The sequence below is a fragment of the Erinaceus europaeus genome, chromosome X (genome assembly GCF_950295315.1).
Source record: "Erinaceus europaeus chromosome X, mEriEur2.1, whole genome shotgun sequence".
NCBI lineage: Eukaryota > Metazoa > Chordata > Mammalia > Eulipotyphla > Erinaceidae > Erinaceus > Erinaceus europaeus.
The window spans coordinates 100107994-100128070 of NC_080185.1; the positions used below are offsets into that span (position 1 = coordinate 100107994).

General features: G+C 42.1%; 1 protein-coding gene across 3 annotated transcripts in view; it reads right to left on the reverse strand.

Annotated features, from left to right (window-relative positions):
• Positions 1-18406, reverse strand: part of PRRG1 (proline rich and Gla domain 1) — a 97510-nt gene extending 79104 nt beyond the window's left edge. For 2 of the 3 annotated variants that reach the window (XM_007523211.3, XM_060182699.1), the window contains exon 1: positions 18283-18406. The gene's annotated coding sequence lies outside the window, so the exon portion shown is untranslated. Of the gene's footprint in view, positions 1-18145; positions 18230-18282 lie in introns of those variants that run through there. The other variant, XM_060182700.1, reaches the window with a different exon arrangement.
• Positions 18407-20077: the final 1671 nt, after the last annotated feature.

Sequence of the window (20077 nt, forward strand, 5' to 3'; positions counted from 1 at the left end):
TCTAATTAATAAATTTTAAAAAGTGAGTGGGCAAAACAAACACACTGGATAGGCTTTAGAAGGACAAGACACAAACATGTTCAAGAATGTGCAAAATCTCTGTTCAGGGAAAAAGCAGAAAGAGCTTGAGTCCCAACAGTTTGTGACCTGCTCGTGTAGGCATATGCGCCTACGTGACCAGCTGCAGTAACTGCAGTAACTGAAATGCAGGACCCCAGCAATGAATCCAAATACACATCATCAACCTGGATGTTTAGTTCAAAGCAATTCTGACAAACAGGTACAGCATGGTCTGCTGCTCCTGGTGTACAAAACAAAATCAACCGTTAACATAAAAACATTTAGAGGGTCACATTCCTTGGGGTCCAGAAGTTAGTCATAGTTCCAAGTTCCCTTAGAGACATGAAAGAGTAAACGACCCGACCTTCTGTTACAAATACTTCACAAATACCAATATGAAAATCTTACTTTGGGAAGGAATCAGTAAACCTCTAAATCACTGGCTTAAAAAAATTATAAGAGAAATCAAGCAATGTTTTTTAACTAAACAGTAATGAGATCATATTGTCAAAGTCTGTGACATGAATGTAAGGTAGTGCTTAGAGGGAAATCTGTAGCTTTAAGGCCTATATTTTTTTAAAGTTCATAGCACAGGGTAGCTGGGTGGTGGCACACCCAATCCAGTGTACTCATTACTATGTAGAAGGATCTAAATTCAAGCCCCCTGTCCCTACATGCAAGGGGAAAACCTCAGCAATGAAGCTGTGCTGCAGGTGTCCGTCTCTCTCCCTCTATACCCGTTCCCTTTCAATTTCTCTCGTGTGTGTGTGTGTGTGTGTGTGTGTGTGTGTGTGTGTGTGTGTGTGTGTGTGTGTGTTTAAAAAGATCATAGCACAGAATCAACAAAAATTGCAGATTTTTGTCCGAACAAATGTAAACAGACATTACCTTCCATCTTCTTTTCCCTTATCTAATGTGAGGACAGCAATGTTGTGCACAGGTTTATATGGTGAAACATTTAAGTGTCTTTGGAAACCAACTGAAGAAACCACAGGGTGCATGGTGGATCTAGATGGGGCAGCACATGAAAGGTCTAAGAGCAGGAGGCAAGCACCTCCTAGCAGGAATGCACTGTTTAAGGTAAACTACTCCAAACGGCGGGTAGTGGTGTGCCCTTAGTAGCACTCATGTTACCATGTGAAAGGACCAGGGTTCAAGCCCTCAGTCCCCACCTGCAGGGGAAAGCTTCATGAGCAATCAAGCAGTGTTACAGAAGTCTCTCTTCCTCTCTCCCTATCTCCCTCTTGCCTCTCAACCTTAAAAGAAAAGGAAAAGAAAAAGAAAGAAAAAGAGATGGCCACTGGGAGTGATAGATTCATTATACAGGCACCGAATCCTAGTGAAAATCCTGGTGGCAATAAATCCTTTTGTAAATAAAAATGTAAAAAATAAACAAATAATGTAAACCACTCTGAGCAAGTCCCAAAGCTGTGAGTATGCTTTGTCTATTACCATGCCTAAAGGGTGGGTGAAGAGTTATCTTTGGAATCTGTATGGCCCTTCCAGTTATAGGACTTAAGACCTTCTGATGAGCCTTGGTCTACAATGTGAGAAAAGAGTAATTCTAACAGAAGGCCCTGCCTTTTGTCTATCTGCAAACTTGTGGCCCCATTCTTCCCAGACACAAATACCAGGCCCAAAGACCAACTTGCAGTACAGACAGCAGTTGGCTATTTGTCCTGAGAGCACCACTGTGGCCCCCAAGTAGCAATGCAGTGGCTACCTGAGTCACCACGTATTACTATAGATTAAACTGGTAAACTGACTTGCCATAATTCAGCTGGTAAGGAGACAATATGCTCAAATGAACTCAGACAATTTATTACTTAGACATCAAAGTCAGCCTGGTATCTGTTGCTTGAGTCCCTAATTCCTCATTTGGCATCAAACAGCAGGGGTTAGATGACAGAGCTGCCTCTAAGCTAAAGCAAAGCAGTTTTGTTGACTTACATAGATACCTGAGACTATACCCCACAAGATTCAAGGTGAAAAAAAGTCCACACACAACTCAAAGTCAGCAATGGCTGAGAAATGGCCTTATAGCAGTCTCCCACAAGATATGTTAATAGAAACTGCCTCATGAAAACTTTTCACCAAGTTGCTTAAACTCCTCTTGTTCCAGGAGGAATCCCAGGGCATTTCACTAAGAGCTGGGTCAGGCAACGGTCAAGCACTGCCCCTGTGGCCTGAATGAAGGCATGCAAGGTTGCTTCACAGAGAAGCTTTTCTAGAATATGCTGGACCAAGCTGCTTCTCTGTGAACCAGAAGTAATAGAAATGACATTCAATGCCAAGATTTCTAAAGCACTAAGAGGTAACACAGTGTTTCGATGGGTTCTGAATTACTTAAAAGTAAATGATGAATGAGCATTATGTTTTTAAACAGAATAGTCTCTGTCACCTACCAATAATGGCTGACGGTATTAACCTCCACAAATACAGGCACCCTTGAAGCAGAAGGCCAATTTGTGGGAAGTATGTGCAGTGCACAGTAAATGAAACATTGTATCAGTTAAACGACTTCCCCGAACAACTCCCTCTTAGTCCTGCAGAAGTATACTCTCAGGAAAAAAAAAAAAGTATACTCTCAGGATCTGGTAATATTACCTGGAATTAATATTGTTGCTTCTGATCAAATGGAGTAAGATCAAAGGATGTAGTTTAAATATAACCAGTGGACTATAATCAGAAACATCTACTCCAGGCAGTGCTAGAACCACAGACTGTAAACATACCATTGTCAGAGTTCTCAGAGAATTGGCCTTGGTCTTGCTTGGCTGGAGAACCTACCACAACATGCATTTGATTTGTCTCTCCTTAAATACAGATACAGACAGAAAATGACTGATAAATAGGAACTAAGATTTACCAATGACAAAATGGAGGCTCGAAGTACATTAACTTTTGGTCATCTGGAAAGAATTCATAACTTACATCAGTGCTACATAAAATATTAAACATTTTTGGGCTGGGGAGACAGCACATGGTTCTGCAAAAGACTTTCATGCCCAAGGCTCTGAAGTCCCAGATTCAATCCCCAGCAGCCCTATAAGGCAGACAGAGCTGAGCAGAACTCTGGTCTCTCTTAGTATCTTTCTCTCTGTATCTCTCTCAATAAAATAAATAAATTAAAATTCAAAAAATACATTAAACATTTTTTAGAATGTAATAACCCTTATAAATCTGTTTACTACAGCAAAATGTAGAAAGGAAATACTTTTTTTTTAAAGACAGAGGGCAGAGAGGCAGAAAGAGTGAAAGAGACCACAGTACTGAAGCTTCCTTCAGTGTGGTAGGGCTGGGCTGGAACCTGGGTCATTCACATGATAAAGCAGCATACTATCCAAGAGGGCTATTAAAGTGAGCCTAGGAAGGAAATACTTGAGATTATTTTGCCAACATATACAAAGACAGCATCTAATTTAAGCTGTTTGAAGACAATTGACATAGTATCTTCACAAATAAGTCCTATCCAGTGTATGATAAAGATAAAACCACACACACACACACAAAAGAACTAAAACCACATGTCAATGCCTAATATAACATTGGCATTAGCACAAAAAAAGAAAACCATGGAAAAGTCCAGAAGACTAAGAGTTAACTGGACAGTACCATTAGACAGGTCTTCTATGAGGACTGGAAATAACAGGAAAAATAACTCACAAAAAAGAATGTGTGGTTTAGCATCCAGCTAGGAAAGAGACAATGTGGGTAGGGGTGGGGCCCACACAAACCTTGAGTTAGTTCCACAAATGTGGAACCATAAATGAAAACTCAGGATACGCTAATTATCTTCACTAGTTAAGGGCCACAGACACTGGAGTAAGGCCATATTATAGTGCAGTAGAGACTCCAAAAATTTTACTAAGCTGTATGATACTGTAGTCAGTTAAGTGTTAGAAGTAGAAGCTTTAATCCCAAAATTTGTACTTTTGGTAAAATCTGAAATGAGACTCATTATACATGATATGCAGAGTACATTCTCTTACATACTATGCTTGAGAAAATGAGGTAATGATAAAGAGGGCTCCCACCCCTCCCCTCCCCTTACCTCTCCTCTCCTGGACTGTAAATGAGGGAGCTGGCAGGGGGAGATGTTTAAGCCAGCCATTTATGTGGCTGAGTCTTAGCTTTTCAAAGAAAACTAACTGGATACAACTGTGGGTTTGTCCATGTACAGAAAGAAGCTGAGCCATGGGAACAGATAGCATTATCCAGGGAAAAGGCAGAAATCAAGTGAGAAATTTTAGGGAGTGAACAAGTCAAAGGGTCACTTCCTTCTTCTAGCATTTGCCCTTCTTCCATAGCCAGTCAACAGCGTCAGGTTGAGCCTGATGTAAAGGTTCGAGACCTCCTTTGAATCTTGAGAGGTGGCAGTCGCTAAGATCAAGTAGCTAAATGAAGCCTTCTTTTGGAAGTAGAATTTATTATATGATATCAGCTACTCTGTGAGGGATACAAAGGGAAAATCATCTATTAAACCCCATCTTTTTAGGGGACAGTAGATAGCTCACCTCACAGACTACACACTTTACCATGTGCAAGGACCTGGGTTCGAGCCCCTCTGCCACCACACAGGAATATCATGCAAATAGAAAGCATCACAAGTGGTAGAATAGTGCTATAATATCTCCTCTCTCTACCTTCCCTGTCTTAAAGGGAAAAAAAGGAAGTTTACCAAGAACCATGTAATTATGCAGGTGCAAAAACTCAGTGAAAACCCTGATAGCAAAAATAAAATCTTTTTTTCACTAAAAGGTTAGGTCTATGACTCATATATCAGATTCATTATATCATCTGTTTTAATATAAGGCTATAGTGGATAATCTAATTATTTCAACAATATTTGAGTAGACAGTCTCATCAATTCATAAAGTATTTTTGGATACCTGCCACTGTGTTAATTACGTGGAGACTACCCTTTCTAATTCATATAATATTCTCTCTCATTCAGCATTCACTCAGCAATTAATGCTTGCTAGACTTTGATGCTTGAAAATGCATGCTTAGAAAGTGTTCAATATTTATTTTCACTGTGTGTTCACTGTGTAGAACTGAAAAAAATGGAAAAGGCAGCACAAACACATGCTTTGTGCCATGAGGTCTCCTACCAAAAGTGCTTAGATTTAGTGTCAGAGAGACTTCGGTTAGAATTCTGGCACTACCACATACCCCAGAGTGAACTGAGGCATTTAAACTCTCAGAACTGCACTGTCCTCACTATTGAGATACGCATCATATATCCTGTGTGAGTTAGAAAAACTGCACATATGCAGATACATAGTATCTGCTACAATAGAGAGGTTATTGTCACTACTGCTGCTGCTATTGTCACTATTATTACAGAATATTATAGATAATCCATGTGATCAGGAGTTGCTTGAGAGGAGAAAAAGTAATTTGGGCAACTTTTTAAATAATGAGCTTACTGTTGATATAGTCTTGTGAAAATCAGGTCTGCCAAGAATGGGAATGAGTTCTAGAAAATAAAACCTAAATTTCAATTACACATTAGCCTAGTCCCCCTATAGCCTGAACATTGTTATATGTGCCTGAGTTGGGATCCTCATTTTCTTTTTTTAAAAATATTTTATTTATTTATTCCCTTTTGTTGCCCTTGTTTTATTGTTGTAGTTATTATTGTTGTTGTCGTTGTTGGATAGGACAGAGAGAAATGGAGAGAGGAGGGGAAGACAGAGAGGGGAGAGAAAGACAGACACCTGCAGAACTGCTTCACCGCCTGTGAAGTGACTCCCCTGCAGGTGGGGAGCCGGGGTTCGAACCGGGATCCTTATGCCGGTCCTTGTGTTTTGCGCCACCTGCGCTTAACCCGCTGCGCTACCGCCCGGCTCCCGGGATCCTCATTTTCTTGTTGAATTTCTCCCTGCATGGTTTTTATATAGTTTATTTTATTGAGGGAGGGTAATAGTTTATAATTGTTGACACATGGGTACAATTATATAAAGTTTAGGCGATAGGGGCTAATGGGGGACTTCAAAAAGCACTGTGAAGGGTAGTGCCAGTAGGCTGGAGGCTTGCAATATGCAAGCGGGGTAATCTGGGTTAAGGATTGGTAGTAAATGACTTAAGACACCAACACAAGGATATGATTATAATGCAGGGAAAGGAGTAATAAATCCTGAACCAGAGACAATAGTAGTCGGAATGGCTTGTGGGGATGGCTGATTTTATAAACTGGGTGAACATTCATAGTTTAGAGAATAAAATATAAAGGGAAAAAGCTAATAATTCATGTTCAACAAGCTTAAAAGAACCTTTTAAGTTCCAAAGAACATTTGAGTTGTTCCAATATAGGTCACACTAACACAACATAAACAATTATTTTCAGTCTGGCTTCTTATGAGCCTAAAGCCTGTTTTCTTACTTCTGTATATCAAGAAAATCATTTTCTTGATAAATCCTTGGGGGGGGGGAATGAGTGAACTACTGAAGCACAATAAAAAATTGCATAAGAAAGAAACTATGCCCTTCTAAAAATCATTATTCTGGCCCCATGAGTAATACTAACAGAAAGAAATGAATATATTTCATCAAAAAAAAATTTTTACAGTGACAGTAAAATTTAAAACTAGGCATATGTTTCTTTGCCAGCTTTCTCCCTGAAGCAACATGTTAGAGAGGATTACTATGGCAAGTTAGTCATATGGGCTTTTTTTTCATTTTATTTTACAAAAATGGAATGCATAGCATCAGAAACCAAACCACAAAGCACATGAACACTGAAAACAGATTGGTACAGATACAGAGAGCTACACTGCTTTGATAACAAGGCTTTGTCACTCAAAATATAGGGGAGGTTTTGTTACCAAGGATATTCCAGAAAATTATGCACCTTGGTTTGTTTGTTTTGCTATCAGGGTTATTGCTGGGGCTCAGTGCCTGCAAAAACTACCATCAGTAGTGACTGCTTTTTTTTTTCCTGCCTCCAGGGTTATTGCTGGGGCTGGGTGCCTGCACTACAAATCCACTGCTCCTGGAGGCCATTTTCTCCATTTTGTTGCCCTTATTATTCCTGTTGTTACTGTTGCCATTGCTGCTGCTGTTGTTGGATAGGACAGAGAGAAATCAAGAGAAGTGGGGAAGACGCTTCATGGACAGTGAAGCAGGTCTGCAGGTGTCTATCTTTCTCTCCCCTCTCTCTCTGTCTTCCCCTCCTCTCTCCATTTCTCTCTGTCCTATCCAACAACAAAGCAACGTCAACAATGGCAATAATAACCGCAAAGAGGCTGCAACAACTAGGGCAACAAAAAGGGGGGAAAATGGCCTCCAGGAGCGGTGGATTCACGGTGCAGGCACCGAGCCCAGCAATAACCCTGGAGGAAAAAAAAAAGAAATGAACTAGTCTTTTTATGACTCCAAGTACTGTCTGGGCTAGAGCAATAGCAGCGTTTCACGGGAGCTGTATGGACAGCAGAATCTCAGGGCCTGCCCCAGACCTCGTAAATCTCAATGTGTGTTTTAACACACTTTCCAGGGCATGTAAATGCACACCAGGTTGAGAAATTAACAAACTAGTGAACCTGTCCCACAAATGAGATGAGCAAAAGAAGTATGTGTATATGGATAATCCCATTTACAGCAAGTTGCTAACAGGCAAAATAGCTACTCTTTAGAGATAATCATGTAATAAAAATCTCAAGAAAAGCAGACGGAGATGTCCAGATTCTACACCACTGTACACTTAGAAGTAGCAACTCTTTCCTAGCAATGAGCAAAACTGACTAAACTGAAACATCAACATCTTTTAACTGATCATAAGACCCTGACCTCAAACTGGAGACAGGCAGATACAAAGAATCACAGCTTAACCAAGAAGAACTTAGGTTTGGGTTTGCTCATTGCCTAAGGTACCCAAAGGAAGAGAAACACACAAATCCAGGCCACTGTGGCCATGTGTGTGCCTTGTGAGTGTGAAGGGGTCACAGTCTAGGTCATAAACTCGCCAAACAGAGATCAAATCACAGGACTATAGAATGCTTCCCCCAATATACACACTTCACTACAACATTACTAAAGGTCTAATTCACTGCAGTTTAATTTACCTAGTATATCATATTTACCACTTAACAACACAACAACACACACACACACACACACACACACACACACAGTATACAGCAAAACAAAAATTAGCGTAGCCTGAAGGTGGCAGGGAAGTGAAAAGTGGGAAAAGCACTGAACTTGCATGACTAAGGTTCCCCGTTCAGTTCACGTCACTATATTTACCAGAACGGTGCTCTGGCTTGTTTATTTTGTAAAGGTTTATTTATGAGAGAGAAAGAAAGAGAGAGAACAAACACAAACCAAAGCCTCACTCTGGCATACGTGATGCCAGGGAATAAACTCAGGACCCCATGCCAGTGAGTTCAATACTTTATCCCAGGGGTGAGGAATGTTCAGCCTACAGGCCAAAATCATCTGTTCTGGCCCTGCCAAGGCAACTACAGGGGATTCAATATTCATTAAATCTAGGAGCTTTTTTCATAGCAACATTTAAGTGCTAATTCTTAAGGCGATCACTGTGTATGGCCTTCAAATGACGTTATAAATCCTAAATTATCTCTGGGTAGGAAAAAGGCTCCCTGCCCCTGAGGGACCTACTGTGCTACCTCCTGAGCCACTTGGCCTTGTTTTCTCGCAGGCACTCTCTGTTGCATGTGAAATTCTCTGATATTCGGCAAATAAATCTTTAGAAAAACAGCCTGACAAGACTGGACAGAATAAGAACCAGAGTCAGATACTGCAGGAATGTTTAAACCATGAATATTATTTTATTTTTATTTTTTAATTACCTTTTTATTGCCACCAGGGTGATTGGTGCCAGCATTATTAGTCCACCAATCCTGATGGCCTTTTTAAATTTGTTTTTACTATTTTATTTACAGGATGGAGATAAACTGAGAGGGGAGAGAGAGAGACAGACACCTGTAGACTTCCTTCACCACAGGTGGGCAGCAGGGGCTTGAACCAAGGTCCTTGTGCTTGACGATATGTGTGTTTAAAAAGGAGCACCACTGTCTAGCCCCCAGACCAGAATTTTTAAAATACTAAAATCAATATGCTATGGCTTTAACAATAAAATAAAATAAAAACCACAACAGATAATATAAAGGGACAGAAGTAATATATAAAACTATAGCAAGTGAGCTTTTTACCAGTAAATACCAGATCCAAGAAGTTCAGAGAATACCAAGCAGGGTTAAGTGTTTTTTTTTTTTAATAAACCCTAAAACTAAGTGCATTTCATAATCAAACTGCAGGAAATCAGAGAAAAAAACAGACCTTTGGTGGCAGGAATGATGTTAATATATATTACTATTAACTTATAGTCTTACAAATCACTAGTTAATAAATAGATTGAATGTCTCAAGCTTTTTAATGCATAGACTTCAGTTCTGAGTATATATTTCTTCAGTATAAGCACTCAAGGTTTCAAATAAAAAATAAATAAAAAAAAAAAACTTGAAAAGGCCAGAGAGAGTTCAATGGGAAGGGTGAGTGCCTTGCTGTGCACAGGGCCCAGGTTCAAACCTTGTCACTACATGGGACATATTATGACAGTGGGGGAAACTCTGGTACTGGGGTGTGTCTATCATTCTCTTGGCTTCTCTACCGGAATGAAAACTTAGCCTGGATACCATGATATCAAGCATACTAAAAGTTCCAGAGATCCAAAAGATCCAGAGAAACAGCTCACCAGAAATTTGTGCCTTGCCATGATCATGACCCAGATTTGAGTCCTGGGACCATGAGCAAATATGGCAACGGAGGAAGCTCCAATGCTATGTCATCTCTTCTTCACTGTCTTTCCTTCTATCTGAATGAATGAAAAAGAACATCCACCCCCCCCAAATAAAAAACGAACAGTGAATCACATACATGAGGTCCCACCTCTTAAAAAAAAAAAAACTTGAAAGAACGAGGAGTTGGTTACCATTTTACCCATATGAAAAGCAAAGAATTGTATTTGAGAGGTCAGAAAATAGCTCACAAGGCAGGGTGCATACCTTGCCATGCCACTGACCTGGGTTTAAGCTGTGGCACTACATGAGAGTATCACACTACCAGGAGAAGCTCTAGTGCTGTGATATCATATTCTCTCTCTCTCTCTCTCTCTCTCGCTTGCTAAGTTTAAGTTTGATTCAGGAGCATGAGATTGAGCTTATACCCCAATGCCAGCAATGACAGTAAAAATATATATATATATGTTATCTGATTTCCACTCAGAATACCATATGACTTAGAAGAAAATGAAATGACTTTTTTATTTATTTTTATTGGGGAATTAATGTTTTACATTCAACAATAAGTACAATACCTGATGGGGATAGGCATGGCAGTAAAGATTAAGAGAAAAAAATGCTTCTTCAGAAACACACTACTTCATAATTATGAATGATTTTGTCATCATTTTCTTCTTTCACCTAATGAAGTTTATGCACACAAAAATATTTTTAAAGGGGGGGGCAGCATAATGGTTATGCAAACAGACTCTCATGCCTGAGGCTCCTAAATCCCAGGTTTAGTCCCCCACACCACCATAAACCAGAGCTGAGTAGTGCTCTGGTGTTTCTCTGTGTGTGTCTCTCTCTGCATCCCTCTCAAAAAAATAAAATTAATAAAATTTAAAAAATAAAAATCGAAAAAAAAATTTAAAGGAAGGAAGTAAGGGGAAGAAGACAGGTCACCAGGTAGACAGCATGCTCTCTCATGCACAATGACCCAGGTTATAGTCCCCAGCCACCAGAGGTGAGTCACCTGCACAGGTGAAACTTCACAAGTGGTGGAGCAGTGTTATGTTTTCTCCTGGTCTCTCTCTCCTCTCTCCTACTCATCTTTGACTCTCAATCTTAAAAAAAAAAAAGTCTATCAGGAGCAGTAGAATCATACAGATGTAGAATCCTAGCAATAATCCTGGTTTTACAAATGAGAAAACTTATACAGATTAAGAAAAAATAAACTGTCTTCACAAGTGGTACAGTAGTGTTGTGGTCCCTTCCTCTCCTGCCCCTCTCCCTTCTCCCACTTTTCTCACATCCTCCCTCCTTCCCTTATCATGTTCTATCTTAAAACAAACTAACAAAAGGAGCCAGGATGTGGCATATCCATAAAACATACATGTTACAATGCACAAGGACACCAGTTCAAGCCCCTGGTCCCCACTTTTTGAAGTGGAAACTTCAAAAGTGGTTAAGCAATGCTGCAGGTGTCTCTCTTTTCCTCTTAACTTCTCTGTCTCTATGAAAAATAAATAGAATATGAGAGAGAAAGAGAGAGGGAGAGGGAGAGGGAAAGGGAGAGGGAGAGAGAGAGATCACTAGAAGTGTGACATGTATGCTCAGAGCACCAGTGATAACCCTAGTGACAAAAATAAATAAATAAATATTCCTTGATATTTTACTTGACTCTCATCATTTATCACATCCCCCCTTTCAATTCTACTTACACTAAATGAACAGGAAATCCAATTACTTTATATTTATATCTTGGCCCTCAACCCAGGTCACCAAGTCACTCTCTAATTTGTTTTCTCTTCTGTTCTGACCTACCCCCCCATCTGTTCTCAACAAAGCACTCAGCTTGATCCTTGTAAAATGGAAATTGGATCTGATCATTTCTCTTTAAAGCCTCTATCACTTTTCTTCACATTCATTATTCTTACTGTCCTTCCATAATGAATTAAATAGACCTATATACCCTTCCCCCTCCAACTCAATTTTTATCTGACCCTGTTTCTTAGTATCCTTTCCTCCCTCTACTTATCCTACCCACAAGGACCAGTACGTGACTGACTGCCTGGAAAAGGTCTCAGAAAGATACTACCTTCAGAACCTTTGCACTTGATGTTTCATGTTTGGAAAGGTCTCTTTCCAACTGTTTCCTTGTTTTCTTACAAATCTGCACTGACAGCAAACTCGTCCCTGATCACTACTCTCTCACATACCCCACTTATCTACAGATGCTCTGTCTCTCCTGCTTTGATTTTTTAAATTATTTATTATAGACTGAGAGAAATTGAGAGAGGAGGGGGAGGTAGAGAGGGAGAGAGACAGAGAGACACCTGTAGCCCTGCTTCACCACTTGGGAGTCCTGCAGACACTGAGCTCCAGTAATAACCCTGGTGACAAAATTGACAAAATCATCATCTCACGCTCCAGTCTTTATCACTGGGGCTTTATTGCTCTGGGATGACCTTTTCAGATAGAGAGACAGAAAGGCACCAAGCACTGATGTTTCCTTTAGTGAGGTGGTGGCCTTGGGCTGTGCCTTATGCATAACAAAGCAGGCACACTAATCAGTTGAGGTATTTCGCTGGCTCTCAAACTCTATCCTTTTTCTCTCCTTTTCCCTCTACCAAAAAATATGCAGGAAATAAAAGTCACTGCTTCTACATCTTGATCACTACACCAAAAAAGTACTGTTGTTGCTACTGCTTAACCAGGATACACTTCAAAATCTCCTGGGATTTTTTTTTCATGATCAGGCACCACTCTGAAATTCTAATTTGAGGCTTTTATATTGGGGGAGGAGTATGTTCCTGAAGAGAGATGTCCAGGAGTACTCCATATTAGGAATTTGAACTCAAATACCTGCCACTAGGTTTTTTTGGTTATAACATCAATAATACTCCACCAACATAGAAATATAATTAAGTCAACCCTGTGGAGGTGACACACACCTAAAACAAAAAAAAGTCACCAAATTCAACTGTTACTATGCTAATTGTTATTATGCTAGATCGGCATGATTATCTGATACTATCAGCTTTAAACACACTCCTCTCAACATTTAGACTTTGCTCAAGCAGAGTATGAGATGTGCATAAGAACATATATTAAAGCTAATTGTTGAGAGTGGTGGGATAGCTCATCTGGGAAAGTGCCTGCTTTGCCTTAGGTTGAGTCCCTGGTACACCACATGGCAGTAGTACTCTGGCTTAGACAGAGGCTTCAGTGTTGTGGTCTCTTCCTCTGTTTAGTTGAATAGTTTGCCAGGAGACGCGAAGCCCCCAGACAAGACAAAAAAATAACAATAAAGTAACTGCTGCTGAAATTGTGTTTCTCAGGAGACCTGGCTTTACAAACAACAGCTACCATTTCTAGGGCTAGATGAATGCTAGATGTCAGGATAAGCTGTTCATATACCTGATCTCACTTACCAGGCAATATGAATATTTTTTAAATATATTATTTTTTTCTTAAAGATTTGAGTGAGATATAAACAGAGAGGAAGAGAGAACAAGAACCAGAGCATCACTCTGGCATATTTGATACCAGGGACTGAACTCAGGGCCTCATGCTTGATAGTCTATCCAGTCCAGTGCTTTATTCACTCACTGCACCACCTGCTAAGCTGACAGAAAAAGTAGTTTAATATCTTTCTGTCAAATTCCATGTCCCTGACTACCATAATATTGCCCACTGAACAGAGTGAGAAAGTCTTAAAGAGGCTGTGGCCTAGAAGGTGGCTCAATGGGTAGAGTGCAGGGTTTGCAAGCATGAGACTTCAAGTTCAATCCCCACGTGGGGTTCTGTTTTTTTCCCCCATGGTACCCATACCTGATACATTTGTAATTCCTTTCTTCTGGAACTAACTTTTTCATTCTTTTTATTTAAGATGGAGGGGGAGCTGAGGGTATAAAGTATCTCATTTAAATGAATAAATTCTTTTTTATTGTTTTTATTTTTTTTACTCTTTTTTGCCTCCAGGGTTATTGCTGGGGCTCGGTGCCTGCACTACAAATCCATTGCTCCTGGAGGCCATTTTTTCCATTTTGTTGTCCTTGTTGTTTGTTCACCATTGTTGTTGTTGTCATTGCTGTCTCTGTTGTTGGATAGGACAGAGAGAAATCGAGAGAGGACGGGAAGATACAGGGAGAAAGACACCTGCAGTCCTGCTTCACTTCTTGTGACGCAACCCCCTGCAGGTGGGGAGCCAGGGCTCAAACTGGGATCCCTACGCTGGTCCTTGCGCTTCATGCCGCTGCACTACCGCCTGGACCCCGAATAAATTCTTTTTAAAAGGCATAAGGCCAGGAAGATATACTGGGTCTGCTTTTCCATGCCTTCAACCCATGTTCAAGAGAAATCTCCACTCTAGCAGGCAGTCTTAAACAGATTTTAAGATCTACCAGCAACAGATCCCTCACTGATTGTCTACAGACAAAGCAAAAACTACTTATGACTATGCTAATACTATTTACACCATTAAGAGATGCTTAAATAATTAAACAGATAATATTGCTAATATTGTTAAAACAGTTCAAAGAATACTGTGTAGCTTAATTTCATTTAAAAATAACATGAATATTTTGCCTCTGGGAGAAATGAAGTTAGCAATTAATTAGTACATTGTAGTCTAAGTGTATTCTTATTCTTCTTCTTTAATATGCTTTCACAACTTGCAAGGGTAAGTAAAATTTCAAACGTGGGGGCAGAGTAATTCCCACTACACTGGGGTAAGTTTCAGTGCTATGGTGTCTCTCTCTGTCTCTATCTGAAAGGGCTGGCTTAGAGCAGTGAAGCCTCAATAGAGGGGTGGGGGAAGGGATAGGAATAGAGGGAGGAGAGGAAGAGGAAGTGGTCTTAGACTAAGAAGAGGCTTAGATGACTCAAATAATTGAACTTGACTGGTCAAAAAACTAGAGGGAACCCCAGAAATATGAGGAGGAAGTCTAGGTGAAAAAGAAAAAGTTTTAAGAAGGCAGCTATAACCACAGTAGTTTGGAATAGCCCTCCCCCCTCTCCCGTGAGACAGGAAAAAATAAAGCTTTTCTTTAGATTTATTTTTGCCAGAGCACTACACAACTCAGGCATACAGTGGTGGCAAGAGCTTAAACCTGGGGCCTCAGACACGGTCAGTCCTCTGCTATAACACTGAGCTATCTCTCAGGAACAACATTTTCTAAAAAGATGTATTGACTTTATAGGCACTACTGATCTTCCGACTCCCACGTGTTACTTACAAAACAAGGCACTAACTTGAAGTGTCTATATGAAACCATGGTCAATTTTATGAAAAGGAGTGATTTGGAGGAAAAATGCTTTCAAGTTTAGGTGGAGAAGGGATAAATTAAGTGAGGAATGAAAAGCAAAAGTCACTAATAGCCATGCTTGGTTCTCTGCTCTGCAGGCACAGAAACATGGACTAACCAAGTAGCCACTCCTGACTCACTTTTAAACCAAAGTATCAATTCTACTCACTCATACACTGAGTGACCATTTGCTCATGATCTACTCGCCTATTTGGTAAGTAAATGCATTTACGAGGTGAAAGCAAAGTGTAGGGGTGATGAACTTGAGTGTGACACGGTAAGGAGCCATGGGTGACTAGGCCAGTGATGCTTGAAGGAGTTGAGACAGCTGCCCAAGACTGGCTAGCAGAAACAGAGAGGTCAAGTTGACTTGAGGGAACTGCAGGCTAATACATGGGAACATATTTCCATACTCACTGTTACCCGTATTCCAAGTAATGCTGCTCAGCATTCTGATTTTCTTCTATAACCTGAGCACTTTATACAGAGACATTTTTCCAACAGCATTTATTAATATCTAGCCATCAAGTGCATTTACCAGGCATTAGATACAAACCAAAAAGCCCTAGGAAAGACTGAGATTTTGGTAGCAAGAGAGATTAAAAAAACAAGTCAGTAAATCAGTTAAATAGAAAAGGGGGTGATTCATCATGGGGTATGGGGGTGGCAGATTTTTCCAAGCAGTGAATTGGATTATGTCTGGAAGGATGAATAACTGTATTCAGCACTGAAAGAAGAAAACTGAATCCCTAACACTTCCCTCTCCCCCAAACTGGGAATGCTGGCAACATTTAACTTAAATTAACAGGAAAAGTGAGAGTAAAATGACTATAGCAAGAAGAAATCTAATTCACTTTTCTTGGGGGACAGGAGGGGTGAGGGCAAATGTGCTTTTAAACAATCTTCAGATCTGAAGATAAATGTTTATAAAATAGGATTCACAATCAAGGGAAAGGGGTGGAGGAGGAAGAAGTTCAGTTTGTTTTCTTGAAAGTTAAACAAATGAGTAAAAATATCAACATCTATGCTTGAGAATACATAAGCCACTTTACATAAAAATCTCAAATTTGAAAAATGGAAGTGTTGCTCCAGTGTGTCGTACGCTTTACATTGGTTTGTTCTAGCCCTCCCCCGCCAAGAGAATTGGATCAGTCCTATTAATTTCTCGGCCTGCTTGGCCCCACCGGAAGGAACCCTGGGAGAGGGTTCCTGAGTTCGAGAGTGCCAGAGTTCCTGAGTTCAAGAGTTTGAGAGTTACAGAGTAAGAGAGAGTTCCAGTGTGCCAGAGTTTCAGAGGGCTCTCAAGTACGAGAGTTCCAGAGTGCCAGAGTTGGAGAGTTCCTGAGTTCCTGAGTTCGAGAGTGCGAGAGTTACAGAATAAGAGATGGTTCCTGAGTTCGAGAGTAAGGGAGAGTGCTTGTGCCGCCGCAAAGAGACAGCGGAGTTCTGTTTGGTGATTAGTTTGTCTTAGTTTATGAATCGTTGTTCCTGAATAAAGAAATACAGCTTCCCTTCCCAGCCGTTGTCTCCGCGTCTCTGTTCACCACCGCGAAGCTAGCCAGCCTGGCCAGAGCTTCCGAAAATATTAACAACGAAGTTCAGTTTGTTTTCTTGAAAGTTAAACAAATGAGTAAAAATATCAACATCTATGCTTGAGAATACATAAGCCACTTTACATAAAAATCTCAAATTTGAAAAATGGAAGTGTTGCTCCAGTGTTTTACATTCCCACTATCTTTTTTTTTTTACTACAACCCAATGGCCTCCCCAAGGATCAATTTTTTTTCACTCTGCTACTTTAGATTTGTGAGTGGGAGAGACAGGGAGAAAGGAGAGACACTGCAGCAGGGCTCTACTAATCCATGGAACTCCCCCTGGACAGCTCAGTCCGGAATATTCCTGCTGCTCTGACCAGAATCCTGAGCCTCAGTCATGATAAAAAGTGCACCCTACCTGGTGAGCTATCTCTAGCTTGCCCCCACCCCCACTATTTTTAAAGTTTCTAAAGTGAGTCGTCCCTAAAACGTGGCAGCACCTTCACGCCCATTTCAAATCACACCCATTTCCAATAATCCACTCGACGGAAGCAATCAACAGCACTCTAACTTTTCACTTAACCAGACCTGTGCCCCTTCACATCCTTCCAAGTGGTTTTATTTCTGTAGGGCTACCAGGAGGCATTAATTCAGCTCCAAGTTTTGACACTCTGCCACTTCACCCCTTCGTTCAATTACTGTCTGTGAAATTCCATTAGTTTCACTTTTCTCCTGAAGAGACACTTAGAAAATACATAAATAGCACAATGACAAAACCAATGGCCGCAGCCTGAGAGTGCACCGCACTCGCGCGCACACACATTCACTCACACTAATTTCTAGTCATATCCCTGTGAGACCTTTCCTAGCACAGATCAAAATCACTGGACCAGGAAGAAGGAAAAAGCTGAGGCAGGAAGGTTGTTCCCTCCTCCCACTCCCCGCATAGCCTGCCCTCCCCTCCTCCCCCGCCGCCCCCCGCCCCGCCCGCGGGCCACCCAGAGCACCCCCCTCCCCTGACCTCCCCCACAGGCACCCGCCAATGCCTACTAAACAGTCGCAGCCTTTGTTAAAATGCCCCCGAGCACAATGGACCAGAAGACAGACACATTCCCCCGGGCGGGGGGTGGGGGTGGAAGTCACTGTCACGCCACACCCTCCTAGGCACTAGCCCGAAAGACCACCCGCCTCCCCCAAGTCCTCAGCCCCCCGACGGGGAACGTGTCAGGCAACTCTGAGCTCAGAGGTAGGGACAGTCCGGGACGCCGCTCCGGGGTACCTAGCGGGGCTCTGAACTTGGCGCTGGGACACCCTCCAGCACCGTTGGCAGGATTCCCCGTCCTGCCATGGCTGGGTGCGGACTTACAACCTCGGGAGCCGGCTCTCTCGGCTTCTCCGCTCCTACCTAGCCCTCATCCACTCCGCCACCACGCACTCCGCTCCCCACGCGGCCAGGACCAGACCCCTCAGGCAGCGCGCCCTATCCCGCTACCTCTTGCCTGGCCGGTACTCCCTCCTTGGGCAGAAGGCTCTCCGTGCAGCCACCCCAATACACCCCAAACCCTCCCGGGATTTCCGCAGCGAGGCACGTTCCCCCAACGACATGCCTGCTACGGCCACCTCACTCACCGCGCGCTCCTCCGCGCTTCGCAAGCCTCCAGCTGCGCCTGCGCGCTCCCACTGCCGCGAAGCCCGGCCAGAGTCTGCAGCTTGGAGCGGATGGGAAGGGCGCTGGGAAGCCAAGGGGCCGGGCCGGGCCGGGAGGGCGGGGTCAAGAGGAGGGGTGGGGCCAGGAAGGGTGAGAAAACGAGGGGCGGGGCGTCCGCCACCAAGGTCTGGAAGATAAAAGGTTCCAGATGCCCAGCAGGAGCTCCCGCGGACAAGTCATGGGAGCTTCTGGTGCATCCACACTCACCCCCCAAAAAGCCCAGCTTGGAGAGGATGCAAGTTAGTAAGCCCCCCCTCCCCGGGGCTACGATGCCACTCCCTGCAGCCATTCGACCTCCTGAAACTTTTCACAAGTTTGCATGTCTACTCTTCCAGGTTCTTTCTGGCCTTTCTCCTCTGCGTGCACCCCTCCACAGGTGAAGGACACCTAGCCTACTCATAAATAGACCTTTTGTGCCCGGCAAACAAGTTAAAGGGTCCAGCTGTATAGAAGCCCAGCTCATGCTTGGGACACATTGACCATGGTCACAGCTCATTGTTTTACCTAGGCGCAAATTGCTGCTGAATTTTAAGTGACACACTAATTTCTCTTAAGGCCCTTGAACAAAGTTGTTTGAGTAGATCAGGAAGAACAACATGGATTGTCAGATAAGACCCATCTATGACCTTAAATCTTAGCATTGTTCGAATTTGAGCCTGCTAAAAGGCCATCTGAGAAGGAAAACTTGGCCCTTCTTATGTGGACTTTGCCCTAATGTTTTCAGGTCTTCTGGTACTTAGCATTTTAAGGAGCCTGACTTGATTGTTGTTCCACGCTACATGCGTGTTTGGTTTTTAAGTTCTATGCTTTTCTGCTTACAATCAGGTCAGCTGCGGCATCTCACATGCCTTCAAATGAGCTATTAAACACATCTGAGTGAATTCAATGTGAATCAGGCTGTGGGTTTGAAGTGATTGATCCCAAATTACTTTTCCATTCTTCCTTTTACTTTTGGTTGAACTGGGACACAGTTGCTTATTGAGAATAAAAGAATCGCCACAGGGTCATACCAGTAGTTCTTCCCAGCAGTTATTTTGATTGTGACTGGAACATTTTGGAGAGAGAGTCCGGTAATTGCCCTTAGAAATCTAAATATTCTGAATTGCTTTCCATTAAACCTTTGTGGCTCTCCCAGTTACATATTTTACAAACTAGATTTATTTGAATCATTTCTATTTTGCATGTGTCAAATTAGCATAGGGAGATAGTAGTAAGGACAGATTGTGAGGATATGTGTATTGGTAAGTGCCATGACACAGGACCATGTCTGATTCATTTCACTAGTAAAATATTTCACCTACATAAAGTTATTTAAAAAAAAAATACCACCCTCACCAAAGTTCTTTTTCTTCTAGCGTTTTCCCTTCTTCCGTAGCCAGTCAACAGCATCAGGTTGAGCCTGATGTAAAGTTTCGAGACCTCCTTTGAATCTGGAGAGGTGGCAGTCATTGACTATGTGGGTCATAGTCTGTCTGGAGCCGCAGGGGCAGTTTGGGTCATCTCTGGCTCCCCAGCGATGGAACATAGCAGCACACCGGCCATGGCCTGTTCGATAGCGATTGAGGAGGGCCCAATCATAACGTGCTAGGTCAAAGCCGGGTTGACGCTTGCAGGGGTCTGTGATGAGGTGTTTGTTCTTTACCTCAGCTGACTGCCAACTCTGTTTCCAAGAGACTGGAACAGAGAAGTTCAGTGTAGGCGTAGGGGACCAGATTG